We start from the raw sequence: 14,195 nt of genomic DNA on the forward strand, positions 1-14,195 counted from the left end.
AATGCGCACACAGGGAGAGGGATGCGTGTAGTTAGGTCATCTGAGCAACCCACAAGGTTGCTCTGGCCAGCGTGGCCCCCTTGAAATCGTGAGTTAGAATTACATTTTCAGCAAAGATAGCTGCAACTACAACTTGCCCATCCCTTCCCTGGGGAGTTCAGAGTCTTTCTGGATATGGTGTCATCATTGTCCCCAATGAGGCTGCAGCAAGGAAAGGCAGGGACCATTCTCGAGCCTCAGGGTGAGAATCTCTTGGGGTGGAGATGGTTACACAGAGGTCAGAAGCCTTTGAAAGCTTAGAAAAGCATTCTCATCATCAGAAGACGGGAGTCTCACCTCTGCCTCACCACACAGGTGCACCTGGGCACATAGCCCTGAGACCCTTCAGTCCCTCAACAGAATGATGGCCACTGTCAGGCACTCCCTTTTCCTGCCATCTCTCGGGTTGCCAGAACATCATAAGAACACCAAATGGTTGTCATCAAGGGCCTTAATAAGCCTTCTAAAGAGCCAGGCTTAAAGAAACAAAGCACATTTAATCCCTGCACTTGGGAGGGAGAGGCAAATGGATCTCTGTGAGTTCAAGGTCAGTCTGGTCTATATTGGAAGTTTGGGATAGCCAAGACTACACCCTGAGACCTGTCTCAAAAAAATAAAGAAACAAAGACAACTGTAGGGAGAGCGCAGAGCTCTGGACTGACACAGGCTTGCCATGGACTGAGAAAAGCCATGGCTCATGAGCTGTGTGACTCCAAGCAAGCTACTGCACCTCTCTGATGCTCTGTAGGATGGGATAACAAAATCACTACCTTACAGAGTGGCTCACGAGTTTGTGTTTCAAAGGCTGGCAAAAGAAAACGAAGGAGGAGGCCAGAGAGACAGCTCAGTGGTTAGAGTACTTGCTGCTCTTGCAAAGGACCTGGTTTGGTTTCCAGTACCCACATGGTGGTGGCTCACAACCATCTGTAACTCTAGTTCCAGGGGATCCTACACCCTCTTCTGGCCTCCTTGGATACCTTACACACATGTGGTATTCATACATACTTATAGGGAAAACAATCATATATGTAAAGTAAAAGAAAGAAAAGGAGGCCCCGGGTAGCTGAGGCAGCTATTGCCAATCTGAAACCTGCCATGGAGTGACAGCAATACCGTCTAAGGCAACACCATCTGTTGGTGGTGCATTTGCTTCTTCAGGCACCCTGTAATGAGCTCAATGGCTGCCAAGCTTCTTAGCAGCCCAGGAGAAAACCTGTTTCCCATCTAGCAACTGTCCCCCTTCGTACTCATAGGAGGTCATTGATGAAGGACTCAAGAGAGGTACCCTGAAGCTGATGTGGCTTTTGGCTAGCTGAAGCAGTAGAAGTGGCATCCTGAGCAGGAAGACCACAGGTCCCCATAGCCCATCCCACCAGGCGTTCTGCGTGCCTTGCAGTTATTGGGCATTTTGGGAAGATCAATGCATTTACAAATGATCACTTCTGAATAATCTTCAAAAGTCCACCTTCAGACCTGGTCATCCCTGGAAGAGGCTGGAAAACCTTAGAGGCATACTCATGGTACAGAGGAGCCATGGCTCTCCTTCTGAGCCAGAACACTCACTTCCTGGCATACCCATACCCAGGAAGTTCCCCACTTTTGGTTCCTGTGGCCTAGACCCAGAAAGCATTTGCATTTCTAACAGATGACCAGCCAGTAACTGTGCTGACCCCACACTGGATCCACCACACCCCATTCATGCGACCTTATTCAAGTTCATTACCCTGACATAGTTCTACAGATAAAACTCAAGTTTTCTCCTCTCTATAATGGGGCATTAACAGCCTTAACTACAGTTATACTACAGATACATTGAGTTTTGAAATGTTTCCCATGATCAGTGCTCTGTGAGGGGGTGCAAGAACCATTGTTGATAGCTCCCAATTCACCATAAGATGGCCATGTAGTAGAGAGGAACCTTTGACAGTTTCAATGGCTGAGGGACAGTGAGGGAGATTGTCTTCTTGAGTCATGGTGGTTAGCTAGCAAAGAGGAACTGAGTTGAGGACCACAAGGGCCTACAGATGCTGGTTTTCAAGGCAAAAGAAATGACCTGTATGGAGGTGAGAGATAGCCTTGATGTTGCAACCCCAGGAGACCATCAGAAAAGGGACTTTTGAGACCACCCAGCCCAACCCACTCATGACTGATAGCAAAGTCAAGGCCACAGCAGCCCTGCAATGGCTTGTTCTCAGGAGCTGCCATTCCCAAGATCCCCAGACTCATAGAGCAAGACAGGAAGCAGCAGTATCTGTCCCTTGAAACCTCTGACCTGGCAGAACACACTGACTGCACCAGTCCTTAGACAACTTTACTTAGCACTGATATGGTAAACACAACCTCATTTTCATTGTGTTGCAGAAATTAAATAGACAAGGAAAAAAATTCTTGTCACCTCACTCTAGAGGTGGCCTTGATCAAACTTGTTAAAGAGGAGAATCTCAATCCATCCTGCCAGCAAGGGAGGTGGCTCCCCCAGAGACTGGGCACCAAGAGTCCAGGGATCCTTGCAAATCCGCACTGCTCTGCTTGCTTGCACAAGGAGCCAGCACCCCGTTAAGTCATCTCCATGAGTTTCAAGAAGCCTTGCACAGGGCGCCCTGCTGACTAGAGAAAAAACAGCGTGCTTTCAGCTTGAATCACTGTTTTTCTTCACTCCCTTCAGAGATCGGCAGAGCCCACATTCGGCCACGTTCATGGACCTGGGACTGTAGACAGCTGCGCTCTAATTACATGTAAAGTATACCAAAACATCCCTTTTATCACAGACTGGAAATCTGTTAGCATCTGTCTCTCCTTTGTTTCTTCCACAAGATACAAGCTTGTTTCTACATTTTTCTCACCTGTAGCGGTGATTAAAATTCATTATAAATGAAAGGAGTGAACAGAGAAACAAGTTCCTCTGTGTACCGTTCTAAACTCAAATTAGAAACAGCTGTTTGCTAATTCATGCAGCGATGTTTTGTCGTGCTCTGTGAATCAATAATAACTCACCCTATTGCTGCAGAAAATTTTTGGATAATCCATATATTTAACGCGGCATTGGGTTCTCCAGACAAGGAAGCTCTCAGCAAAGCAAGGCAGGCAGGAGGGGACTTAAACTGACACTCTGGAGACAGCTCCCACACCCCCCATCCTAGATCATCTCAAATTCAGAGCCACCTGGCTTCCCTCCCCCAGAAGGAACCTCCAAAATGGTCTCACTCCCTTACTTTTCTGGAATCACAGAAAAGAAGGAAGGAAGGAAGGAAGGAAGGAAGGAAGGAAGGAAGGAAGGAAGGAAGGAAGGAAAATTCAATTCTGATTAAACATCAATCACATACTTTCTCCAGCCGCTGGAGGGAAGAGTAAAAATAAAAGTCTAATTGGTACCCAGAACAATTTAAAACAGTTAAGTACAGGTGAAGCTTTCCATGAGAAAACAATCCTCTGGTTGAGATTAGACGTGTTTGCACAGCATTCTACCCATGCTTGAGTCTGAGCAACAGAAGTCAGAGTCACTGTCCAGAAGCTCACAGGAGCTGTGGAAAGCATGTGGGCATGCCCTGTACCAGCTCCTAGGACAAGCACACAGCAGGCAGAGCTGTGCCCCCTGAGGTGATAGAGGGAGCAGATGTTCTTTCTCCTCTTTAGAGAAGGAGGTGGCTAAGCCTCTGGAGGCCTCTGCTCTCTGTCTTGGCTAACACAAGCTGCCCTTTGAGACACTGCCTCCAGGAAGCCCTCCCCAATGGCATCTGCCATCTATTGGTGTCTCCCCTTAGCCTCAATAAACTGCTTGTCTGTATAATGATGCTTGAGGTACCGCTGTGTCCCTTGTACCCCTTTGGGTTTCGAGCATGGTTATACTGACCTTCTCTGACCAGCATAGTGCTATGATCTTCATAAATAAGCTTTACATATGTGGATCTTCACTGCCATCCTGGGCAATGGCCGCTTCTTTTTCCCTACGGACCTAGTTTACAGCTTAGAAATGTGGGACTCAGAAAGGGCCATGACCTGAGTTCCATGACAGAACTTGACAGAAATGACTTCCACTTAGAAAACCTTACCTGAGCCTGCTTCAGTTGTACAGCTTCTGTGTCCAGGTGATGATGCCCACCAAAGACGCCCTCTGCTGGCCATGCAACACAACCTGCTGCTCAGGGCCCAGCTCTGCCATCATCCCAGCATCCCAAAGATTCCCTGTGTGAATCTATCAGGCCATAGTTCCTCACTTCCCATTCACTTGAATCTTCAGAGCATAGAGCAGTCCAATGTCCCCCGGCTCTATAGAGTCCAGACCCTGGGGAGTTTCAGCTGGAAAACTGGACAGTGCTTTCTCTAGGGAAGTCCACATTACCAGACAGTGCCAACCGCAGGCATGATCACGCAAACACAGAAAAGGCATTTTGAGAGGCAGGACGTTCTTAAATTGGGATAGGACAATCTGGTAGATTCGTCATAGACGTTCTCCAAAACATGGAGTACCTGGCCTGTGATGATGGGAGAGCGTGTCAAGATACTCTTAGTGACACTGATATGGACTTACACTTAGTGATGGCTCTTCAGCTCCTTTTGCAATCTTGGGGAAAGGCCAAAGGCAATATTATTCCATCTGACTTCCTCTCATGGAAGAAAACTGGACCCAAACCGGGCATTCTAGATGGTTTCTGGCTGCTATGACAGGACCATGGGAGAGCTTTGATTTCATTTTTTATGTACTTTGTTTCAAGACAGGGTTTCTCTGTGTAGCTCTGGCTGTCTTGGAACTCACTATGTAGACCAGGCTAGCCTCAAATTCAGAAATCTACCTGCCTCTACCTCCTGAGGTAGGTGGACATCACTATGCTCAGATGTTTTTCATTTAATTTGAAGTTCCCCATCAGTTGAGAGCCAATAGTGCTGGGTTCCACTTACAGAACAAAGTCAGTGAATTTGTCAAAAGTGTAAAAAGTGGGTGGCCCTGAAGGGAAGTACCCCTTGAGTCACAGCACTGATACCAGGGTACAAAGGCTGCAAAACACCCAGAAAAGGTGAGAACATACCCAGAGAGAATGAAGATGGCCTCAGGAGAAAATGAGAGTTAAGCTGATGAGCACACATTGCTCCCAAGTAGCAAGCTGTCCATTGATCTGCCACAGGAGGAAGTTTGGAGGATGCAAAAGGGTTGACACCTTGAACACTAAGCGTTGAAGCCCCCAAGGTACAGTTCACAGTACTGGGGAGCCATCACGACATCAGAACAAACTGGCTACGAGTGGGCTCCAAATACCTCCAGTTCCGACCAACAAATGCCAAGAAGGAATCAGTAGCTTGGGAGCAGACCTCACTTCCAGGAGCTCTAACTACAGGGGTCTGGTGTCCGTCAGTATGAAGATCTTGTTGCCCTAGGAACCAAGTGTGCAAATCGCTGCGCACAGCATAAGCACTCACACTGAGGACCCCGACCACACCCTGGAAGGGGACACAAAGTCCCTCAGTGAGCGCCCTCCTGGAGCCGGTGTTTCCTCCAGTCTGTAGACAGAATGAACCAAAAGACACATCTTAGACTACAAAAAGATGTGCTCTCTCAGGACTGTGGCAGCTAGATGGTTCTAGACCAGCATGTTCATCCCAAGTCTACCTGGCCTTTCCAGCAGAGTTTATAAACCTGATGCCACGAAGATCACATTACAGTGCAAGGTGACCCTAGGTCTCTCCATTATCACCCAAGGCAAGCCCCCAGCTCTCAAAGACACAGCCTCCGTCCACCTGCCTAGCAAGACTAGAAGCAACGACGTTCTATATACTTGGGTTGGTTTGGGGTTTTGTTTTGTTTCACGCAGAATATCACAATATAATAACCATGACTGACCTAGAACTCTATATGTAGACAAAGCCGGCCTTGAAATCAAAGAGAGCCACCTGCCTCAGCCTCCTGAGTGCTAGGATTAAAGATGTGCCACTATGCTGCTTAGTGAGGCCTTGAATGTCTGATCCCCCTGCCTCCACCTCTCAATGGCTAGGACTACAGACCTCTGTAAATCAGAGCCCAGGCTGCACCTATATAGAATGAACTTCCTTCTCAAGAGAGCAGTCAGGTCCCCAGGCCCGTTTTACCCTACAATGCCTGCAGCTGAGGGTTTCCAGACTCTGTGGAGCCAATGGGCTAAATGGTCATACCACAACTGTTCCTCAGCCCAGGTAAACTCCAGCCCTACCTCCACTCCTCAATCATTGACAATTCTGGGCATACATTGAGGAAGCCTGGGTCCTGGGCCCTAAAAGAGCACAGAAGTGATACCAGAGTGTGTGGCCAGCACAGGTGAGCTCCTTCAGGGAGCACGCACGTAAAGAGGTGTCCATCAAGGGCCTGGGTACTCTGAAGGGAGAAAACCCGATGCTACCAGTCTGCCAACCCCACAGGATTCCTCCTTGGCCGCCCTCCACTACAGACCTCTGAAGGGCTCTCTGAGCTCACAGAAAGTGCCAGAGGGAGGTCACATGCAGGGCATAGTGAGGCGACTACACAGGCTCAGGTCCCTGCAGCACTACACTCCTAGAGGGAGCCAGGCAATGGCAGCTGTCAACACCACACTGTCCTCTTCAGGTCAGACTATCCTCAGAATGCAGCATATTGGACTCCTGTCTGTGCCTCTCACCCAGCTTGTCCAGCATTTCCCGAGCACCACAGGTATGGGAAACCCTGCATCCCAGTCTCCTGGCTCTTCTACAAAACACAGCTGGTCATGTCACCTTCTTACCAGAGATGTAGACAGATGTGACCCTCAGAGGGCAGTTCTCAGAAGCTCACTCTGGCCAGCATAGACCCACTTCCCAGAGGAGAACATCGAATACAAAGGCCAAAGGATTATCATCACAGCCACTGACTGCTTCAACTAGAGCTGCTGCTACTCTGGACAGTCTGAGTGTCAGGGTATTAGGTCCCAACCCCAAACCCCATGCAGCTCTCTCCCATCTCAAAAGTCAGGGGAGTTAATACCCACAGCATGATCTTTAACTGAAAGGACTCAGGGAGTCACCCAAGGGACATTCATAGTCAAGCTGCCTAGATTGAAGGCTCAGCAAAATGGAGCCTGGTGATTTCCAACTGCACCCCAAACAGTTGCCCCTCCCTCGCCTCTGGGTCACAGAATCTGCAGCACATCCTTGCCTCGGGCTCCAAGTTCAGACAGCCTATCCAAAGTTTGTGCCTGAGGTGGCATGGTGTGTGTCCGGGGTGTGGGGAGGGCGGTGTGGAAAGCTGTCACTTCTTTCGGTGTCTGCTCCCGCTTAGGTTTACAATGTTGGAGTCACACTAAGGGGCCATCTATGGGATTTGTGTCCTAATACTATAGAACAGCTTAGTCCTTTAAATTGTCACAGCAGGGACAGTACTACCTACCTAAGGCCAGTCCTAAATCATGACATGGATAAATTGATGTGTGGTTCTCATAAATAAATGCATTGTAGCAAAACAAAAAACAAACAAACAAACAAACTGTGCAAGCTGCCCAAATTTGGGACATACATTATTACAAATGGCCTGGGGGAAAACCTGGAAGGCTCCCAGCTCTGGGACTGTGCCCTCCCTACCTCCAAGCCACAAGTGTCACACAGCCAGTGGCATGCCTGGACTGTCACCAGAATGTCTCAGCAAATCACTCCTGTCAGGAGCGGGAAAGAGAGAGGAGGTGGGCTAGGCTCTGCATGGAAGGGACAGGGAAGAGGAGAGATGGGGAGCCTGGGGTTCTGGGATGTGCTGGTGCCAGCCCACAGCCACTCAGCAGATTCTGTTCAGCTTTTGTGTTCCATTTCCTCTATATTTTCATGTTACAGCCTCCAGAAAATCTGCCACCATGGGCTTTACTGCTGAGCTGTAGAGCTTCTGGGACGGAAACACTGAAGACTGCCCCCCCACCCCGCCCATATCAGCACCACGGCTGAGCAAGCACTGTGCGTCAAGCATTTGAACCTTTAGTCTTATGTGTTCTGCTAGCTCAAATGCACTGAGACTGTGTCCTCCTTTCACTAGACACATTTTACAGATGAGAAAACTGAGGCTGAAAGTAGGCTGTATGTAATGGAAAAATGAGGCTTGGGGTGGGACAACCTACCCCAGTACAGAGGCCAGCAGGGTTAGGGGGATTCAGCTGCCTGCCTACATGAAACTCTGATGTCACTGGATCTGCAGGACGGTCATTCACCAACCAGACACTATCAGGTGACCTCGGTGCCTGCTGCAGAGCAGCCTCTAGGTATCGCTGAGGGCAGCACTACCTTACTTTTGCATGAAGCCACCTGACAGTAATGGTACAGGCTAGAGCTATATGCACCTCAGCAATACCGCAACCATAGTGCCTCTCCTAGACCGCATCTCCCAATGGGCTATGAGGAGTCTCACAGGCACTCTGCATTTAGAGGTACTTTCATATATCCTTGATAAGCCAGGGTGTCCTGACTCCTGGGGCCTCATAGGCAGAACACTCTGGTGGTTGTATGTATGTATGGATGTATGGAAGGATGGATGGATCGATGGATCGATGGATGGATAAGGCATTATAGTCTACGGCTTGATCCAAAAAAAGGCACTTTATATCAATGGTATGAATGAATACTTGTATGCAAGAATGAGAAAATGAGCAAATGAATGAACAATGATGGATAAATAAGATTTACCACAGAGAAGAAGAAAGGAGCTAGCTAGCCAAGACGGACCCTGAGAGGTAGAGGCTGAGGAGTTTGACCTTGACTACTCAGACTGCCTGGGCCCAAGGGGTCTGCCAAGTGTGGAGCTCCCACATTTACGGCAGAATGCAATTAGAGCAGTCTTCTGTGTGACCTGCATTTGCCTTCTTTTATTTAAAAAGGGCAGGGGTGAGAGGGGTAGTAAGGGAGTGGTAGAGACGGAGGAGAAGGAACAGCTCCACACTGCCGGCCAAAGCCTCAACCCCTAGAGAGATATCATTAAAACAAAGGAGACACCAGACAGGGAGGGGGCTCCTGTTTGCTCAGACCAGAGCAGAGCAAAACAGCCTTAATAAGATAATAAGCTGAGATTCCCTCCTCTTAAAGAGACAGACACACTCAGTCAGATTCAGAGGTGGGGTACACATTTTTCTGGTAAAGCCACTGAAATGGTTGTCTCTCTGCATCTCACACACTGGAGGCTCAAGGTATGTGAGGGTGAATGTGTGCATGCCACAGACATGTTCCATGTGGCCCCCAGAAAAATCCTGCCTTGTTAACTTGCATTTCCAAACAAGTGAGCCCTCTACAGGAGCATGGTAAAGCAAACTCTGGAACATGCATCTTCCTGAGAAAGAGCTGGTCCAGTGCAAGTGGTTACCCCTAGATAGGAATCTAGCTAGGACTTCAGTCTTCCTGCCTGATGGCCAGCCACTAGATTGAGTACTTCCTGTTCATCTTGGAGACTCTGCATCCATTCCTCCCATCAAATTGCCAGTCACTCTCCAAATATCTACAGAGTGCCAACCTTGTGCCATGCTCTGTCCCAGGTAGAGGGCTCTGAATCTGGGCATCAAGACACAGCCAGAAAGCCTAGATTCAAATCTCAGCTCCACTACTAGCCAGCTGTGTGACTAGGATACATTACAGAACCACCAGCGACTCACCAAGGTGAAGGTGGGTGGAGAAAGCCTGACCCTCTTGCTGCAGTAAACAAGTTAAACAGCCTGGTCCAGCACCTGGCACGAGGAAACGCTTGATGCACCTAGGATAGGCTGATGTTTCCAAATCAGGGGGTAGTCTGAGTGGAGACTGCCTGGAAGACCCCTGGTGCACAGCAAGACAACTACAGCAAACCATGCTCCTGCTCCTAATTCAGTGTCCCCACGAGCATCCTTGGTTAGCACCTGTTAACTCTCACCCCACCCCAGTAACATCATGGGAAAGAGAAAGCCAAGCCCACTGTCTGGTCACTGAGCCCCAACACAAAACCTGAGCACAGAAGGACCCCTGCAGGACATGCAGTTCTCTGTCCAATTAAACCTCTTCTGCCACGAGGTTTGGTCTCTTTCAGTGATAGAGAACCCATCCCCCTTTGAACCCTCTTAACATTTAAGAAGAAAACATCATGAGCCCTAAAAGAAAAAATGGGATACCATTTAGGGACAGGAATAATAGATACCCTAATGCCAATTATCCTTTAAGAAAGGGGGAAAAAAACCCACACACACAATGAGTCACCTGTTGCCTGGAAGCCATCTTTAAAGTGACACTGCAATTTACTTCAACAATTATTAGTCAGTGCCTCCCCGACAAAGCCTCTTCAAGGCTCTGGGGACAGGGTGTGATCACAACCAAGTCCTTGCCCTCAGCATAAGAAGAGAGGGTCTGGATTTCCAGCCGAATAAAGCCAGGCATCATCAGGTGGTGCCATGAACTCGGGAGAATCAGGAGATGAGTGAAGGAGGTCCACTCCACACAAGTGACAAGGTGACATGACAGCAGAGCAGACAGAGACAGTCAGGGCAGGGTCTGAGGAGGAACATTCCAGACTATATGTATCCTCTTGCCAAAACATAAGCAAGCCAATGTGGAGACATTTTCTGAGACAGCAGTGTGACGCTTCCTCTACCCAGGTGCTACAGGAAAGGAAGTCAAACAGACAGAAAGGCTGCAGGGGGCTCAGAAGCCAAGGGACTCCAGGGCCAGCAAGCTTTTAGTGGTACCCCAGCTAAAAATGCACAGAGGCATCAGGAATGCAAGCCAGAGAAGATAGGATGAAGGCTATCATTGTCCTGCCTTCAGACAGCACAAGCCAAGCTGTGCCCAGATCCCTACAGAAACCAACTCACTGTTCGACCAGCTGCTGCTCTCTCGCCCTCTCTGGTCTTAGTTTTGGCAACAGCTCATCAGGGCTGCGTATCCTCCAAGCAGACGCTGGCAGGACCCCGGAGTCCTCGGAGTCTGCTGTTCCTTGCAAGATGCACCCACCATTCCTCTACCCCACTGCGCCATCCTTACACCCATGCCAGCAACACCACGTAGGATTGGTACTCCTGCCAAAATAGCTATTAACCCAGTAGCCAATAATAACACGTTATCCTATCAATTTGCTGCTGAAACGCTGTGTAATTGCAGAACCTAAGTTTGCCATCTCGGTAGCCTGGTTACGACATAAACAGAAAGGACCTCACCAGTCCCCTCTTGAGGAGAACAAGTGGCTGGCCAGGATCAACCCTCACTTCTCACCCCCACTCACCTCCAGCCAAGCCCCAGGAACCTGTCCAGAGACCTGGCTTCTTATCCTGTAAGCATGTCACCCCTCTGAGCAGAGAGGGGAGCAAGGAGTGGGACATGATGTTTGTGAGCAGCGAGGTCAAGCCCAGAAGCCAGCACTCCCTCAGCCTCCTGACTGGCAGTAGGGCTGAAGGGCCAAGGGGCCAGGGGCCAAGAGACACACGGCAGCAGCACCCAAATTCAAAGCACACAGACGAAAGAGACGCAAGCTGGGGATCGCCAAAGGAAGCTAATGGCATAGGTCACAAAGGAAAAGACGAAGGACAGACAAGAGAGTGGTGTTAGACCCAGAAAGCAGTGTGCACCCTGAGGGCGGCCAGTCCTGTTCCCAGAGCAGGTCTGACACTCTGGCCATCGGCCTCTCCTCCAGCTAGTCGGCTCATTTTACCCTCTCACTCCAAAAACCCAATTCTCGTCCTTCTGGATTTGATACACAGCACAGACATTCCACTCTCAACATGCTGGGAGCCTCCAATGGGACTTGGCATCCTGTGCAGGCTAGTGCATGATGCATTCATCCTTCCCTCTTCCCAGGGTCAGTCTGTGACTCCCCTCCCACTCCACCCTACCCTTACCTTTCCCCATACTCACTCACCAGGGTGCCCAAAAGGCAAGTGGCTGGTGCCAAGAGAACCAGAACTGAGCCCGGGTTCCCAACACCAGAGGCAGAGCAGGCAAGGGGGAGACAGGCACTTCCCACTGGCCCACGGGTGACCTCAGCCACGGGATGCATCTCCACCCGCCCTGCCTGGCCAGCCCAGGAAGGCTGGGTTGAGGGTGTGCAGCTCCTGCTGTGGGCTTGGCGGGGGAAACCAGCTAGTGGGGAGAGGAAGAGGCTTGGGAAAGGAGGGGCAGCAGATGGAGAGGAAGAAAGCTGAGCAGGCCAAGCTCGGGCCACATGGCCAGATGTTGGCTCAACGGAGGCCCAGGCCCCAGGGGTGCCAGGGGAGCTCTGTCTTGCTTAGGAATTCACAGAGGAGGGAGGGCTGAGCTTGGATCTGAAGTAAGGACCAAGAAGAGGCAGCAAAGGGTCTCTCAGTCACACCCAGTTGGCCAGCATAGGAACAGGGACAGCCTTTCGGAGGCCCCTGGGTGGAGTGGGTGGGGTACTGTCTGCGGGAAGCAGCACTCAGCAAATGAAAACCAGGCCTGGAAACTGGCTGGTTGCTGTTCAGCTCCAGGGAGACCTGCTGCTGGCTAAGGTGCCCAGCTAGAACAGAAGGTGGTGTTCAAAATGCTAGGGCAGGGTAGGGACCTGACTGCCAACACAGGGTTGGACAGCTACCGCTAAACCATAGGGTCATTCCTTTCTGTGCTCTGAGTGCGTTTTGTGGATGACACATTACAGCTTGGCGTAAAGCACTGTTTAGAAACTAAATAAATAAAAAATTAAAAAGTGAAAATACGAAAGGTGCAGTTTTCTTCCCTCCGCAAGGCTGTCAGGCAGGTTCCCAGCAGAGCTGGGCCAAAGGACCAGAATCAGGACCACTGCCGGGGAGTAAGCTCCCCACCATCACCGTTTGGTATCTCGGCACATCCTTACCACACATTAGAGGGAAAGAGGCTTCCCCTACCACTAGAGGAATGAGACTGTATGAGACCATGGCCAACAGTTCGTAATCAGTGGGACCTCAGGTCCTGACACATTGAGTTGGGCACATGGCAGGCTTCTACAAACATGGATGCCAACCACCTGTTTGTCTGTTCGCCCACATATCCAGTCTCTGAAAGGAAAGCTCATCACCTGAAACTGATGGCTGCCAAGTACTTTGGTATTGGAGACAGGAGGGTGAGCCCCAAAGGTTCTGAGGTTCCCACATATTGGAGAGTACTTGGGACCATAAGAGAACAAAGGTCTTACGGGGCTTCTGGCAAAAGTCACTTCTACTCTGAGCCCACCAGATAAGACTTAAGCAGAGTGAGGAAGCAGGGAAGGGGGAGCCTACACACAAACACCAGGAGGAGCTGAAGCCCTTGAAGGCTGAGGGTGGGGGAGCAGTTTCCTCCAGCTCCTCCTCCAGAAGCTTAGTGGGTGGCCCACGCCTGGCCCCCAGCTCAACACGGGGCTACCCCCAGAGGCCATTCCCACTGAGGCATGGTCAAGCCCTCATTCCTAGCATTAGTTCTTGTTTAAAATGTTTTTTTGTTATATTTGGTTTTAGAGGAGGAGAGGAGGAGAAAAGGAAAATCTGAGGTCTTTTTCTTTGGTAGTGGGGAGGGGGGTAAATAAACAGAGCTGGAAGAAGAGGGCTCAGAACGGTCTCAGCATCTGTAGCCACTGAACAAATTAAAATTAGCTCATTTAATCAGTGCCTAATGGCCTGCTGTCCCGAGTGGGCCCAAACACAGCAAACTTCACAGCAACAAGGAGTGCGGACTGATGTCAGTTTATTGTGCAACAAAGGGATCTTTTAACTATGTGATCAGAATGCAGACCGGGCTGCAGTGAACTGGGGAGACAGAATGGCAAGCCCACCAACCCCAGATTCTGGGAGACCCTTGCCTCCCTGCTGGGTCTCTTTGAATTGAATTGTTCTTTGGATTTTTTTTTTTGTTTGTTTTTTGTTTTTTTGTTCTAATTATCTAAACAATATAACTACGTTCCGCCAAGCATTTTAACCAGCAGAGATAACCTAGCCTCAGTGTATGTTACAGGGCCTCAAGTTCAAGTCCTGTGACTTGACACCAGCCTGAAACATGCTTGTAGACATATAACCACCTACACAGTGTTGTTACAGATAACACAATTCTACACATATGGTCACATGCACACAGTTGCATATGCATAGACGTGCACGTACACAGCTACATAACATAGAGTAACACACCACATGCAGGCACACTCACACACAATTCTCTCAGCTACTCCACTCCTGCCTAACAGCTGGAGACAGGGGAGGCCCAGCTCACCAGAACCCTAGGGAAGGCCACTG

General features: G+C 49.7%; 1 protein-coding gene across 5 annotated transcripts in view; it reads right to left on the reverse strand.

Moving 5' to 3' along the window:
- Nucleotides 1-14,195, reverse strand: part of Znf423 (zinc finger protein 423) — a 304,962-nt gene that overhangs the window by 133,839 nt on the left and 156,928 nt on the right. Inside the window, exon 1 of one of the 5 annotated variants that reach the window (XM_031340751.1) lies at nucleotides 11,858-12,069. The exons of 3 other annotated variants lie outside the window; for them this stretch is intronic. The gene's annotated coding sequence lies outside the window, so the exon portion shown is untranslated. Of the gene's footprint in view, nucleotides 1-10,817; nucleotides 10,914-11,857; nucleotides 12,070-14,195 lie in introns of those variants that run through there. One more of the 5 variants, XM_031340752.1, reaches the window with a different exon arrangement.

This window comes from Mastomys coucha, unplaced genomic scaffold (genome assembly GCF_008632895.1).
Source record: "Mastomys coucha isolate ucsf_1 unplaced genomic scaffold, UCSF_Mcou_1 pScaffold22, whole genome shotgun sequence".
Classification (NCBI taxonomy): Eukaryota; Metazoa; Chordata; class Mammalia; order Rodentia; family Muridae; genus Mastomys; species Mastomys coucha.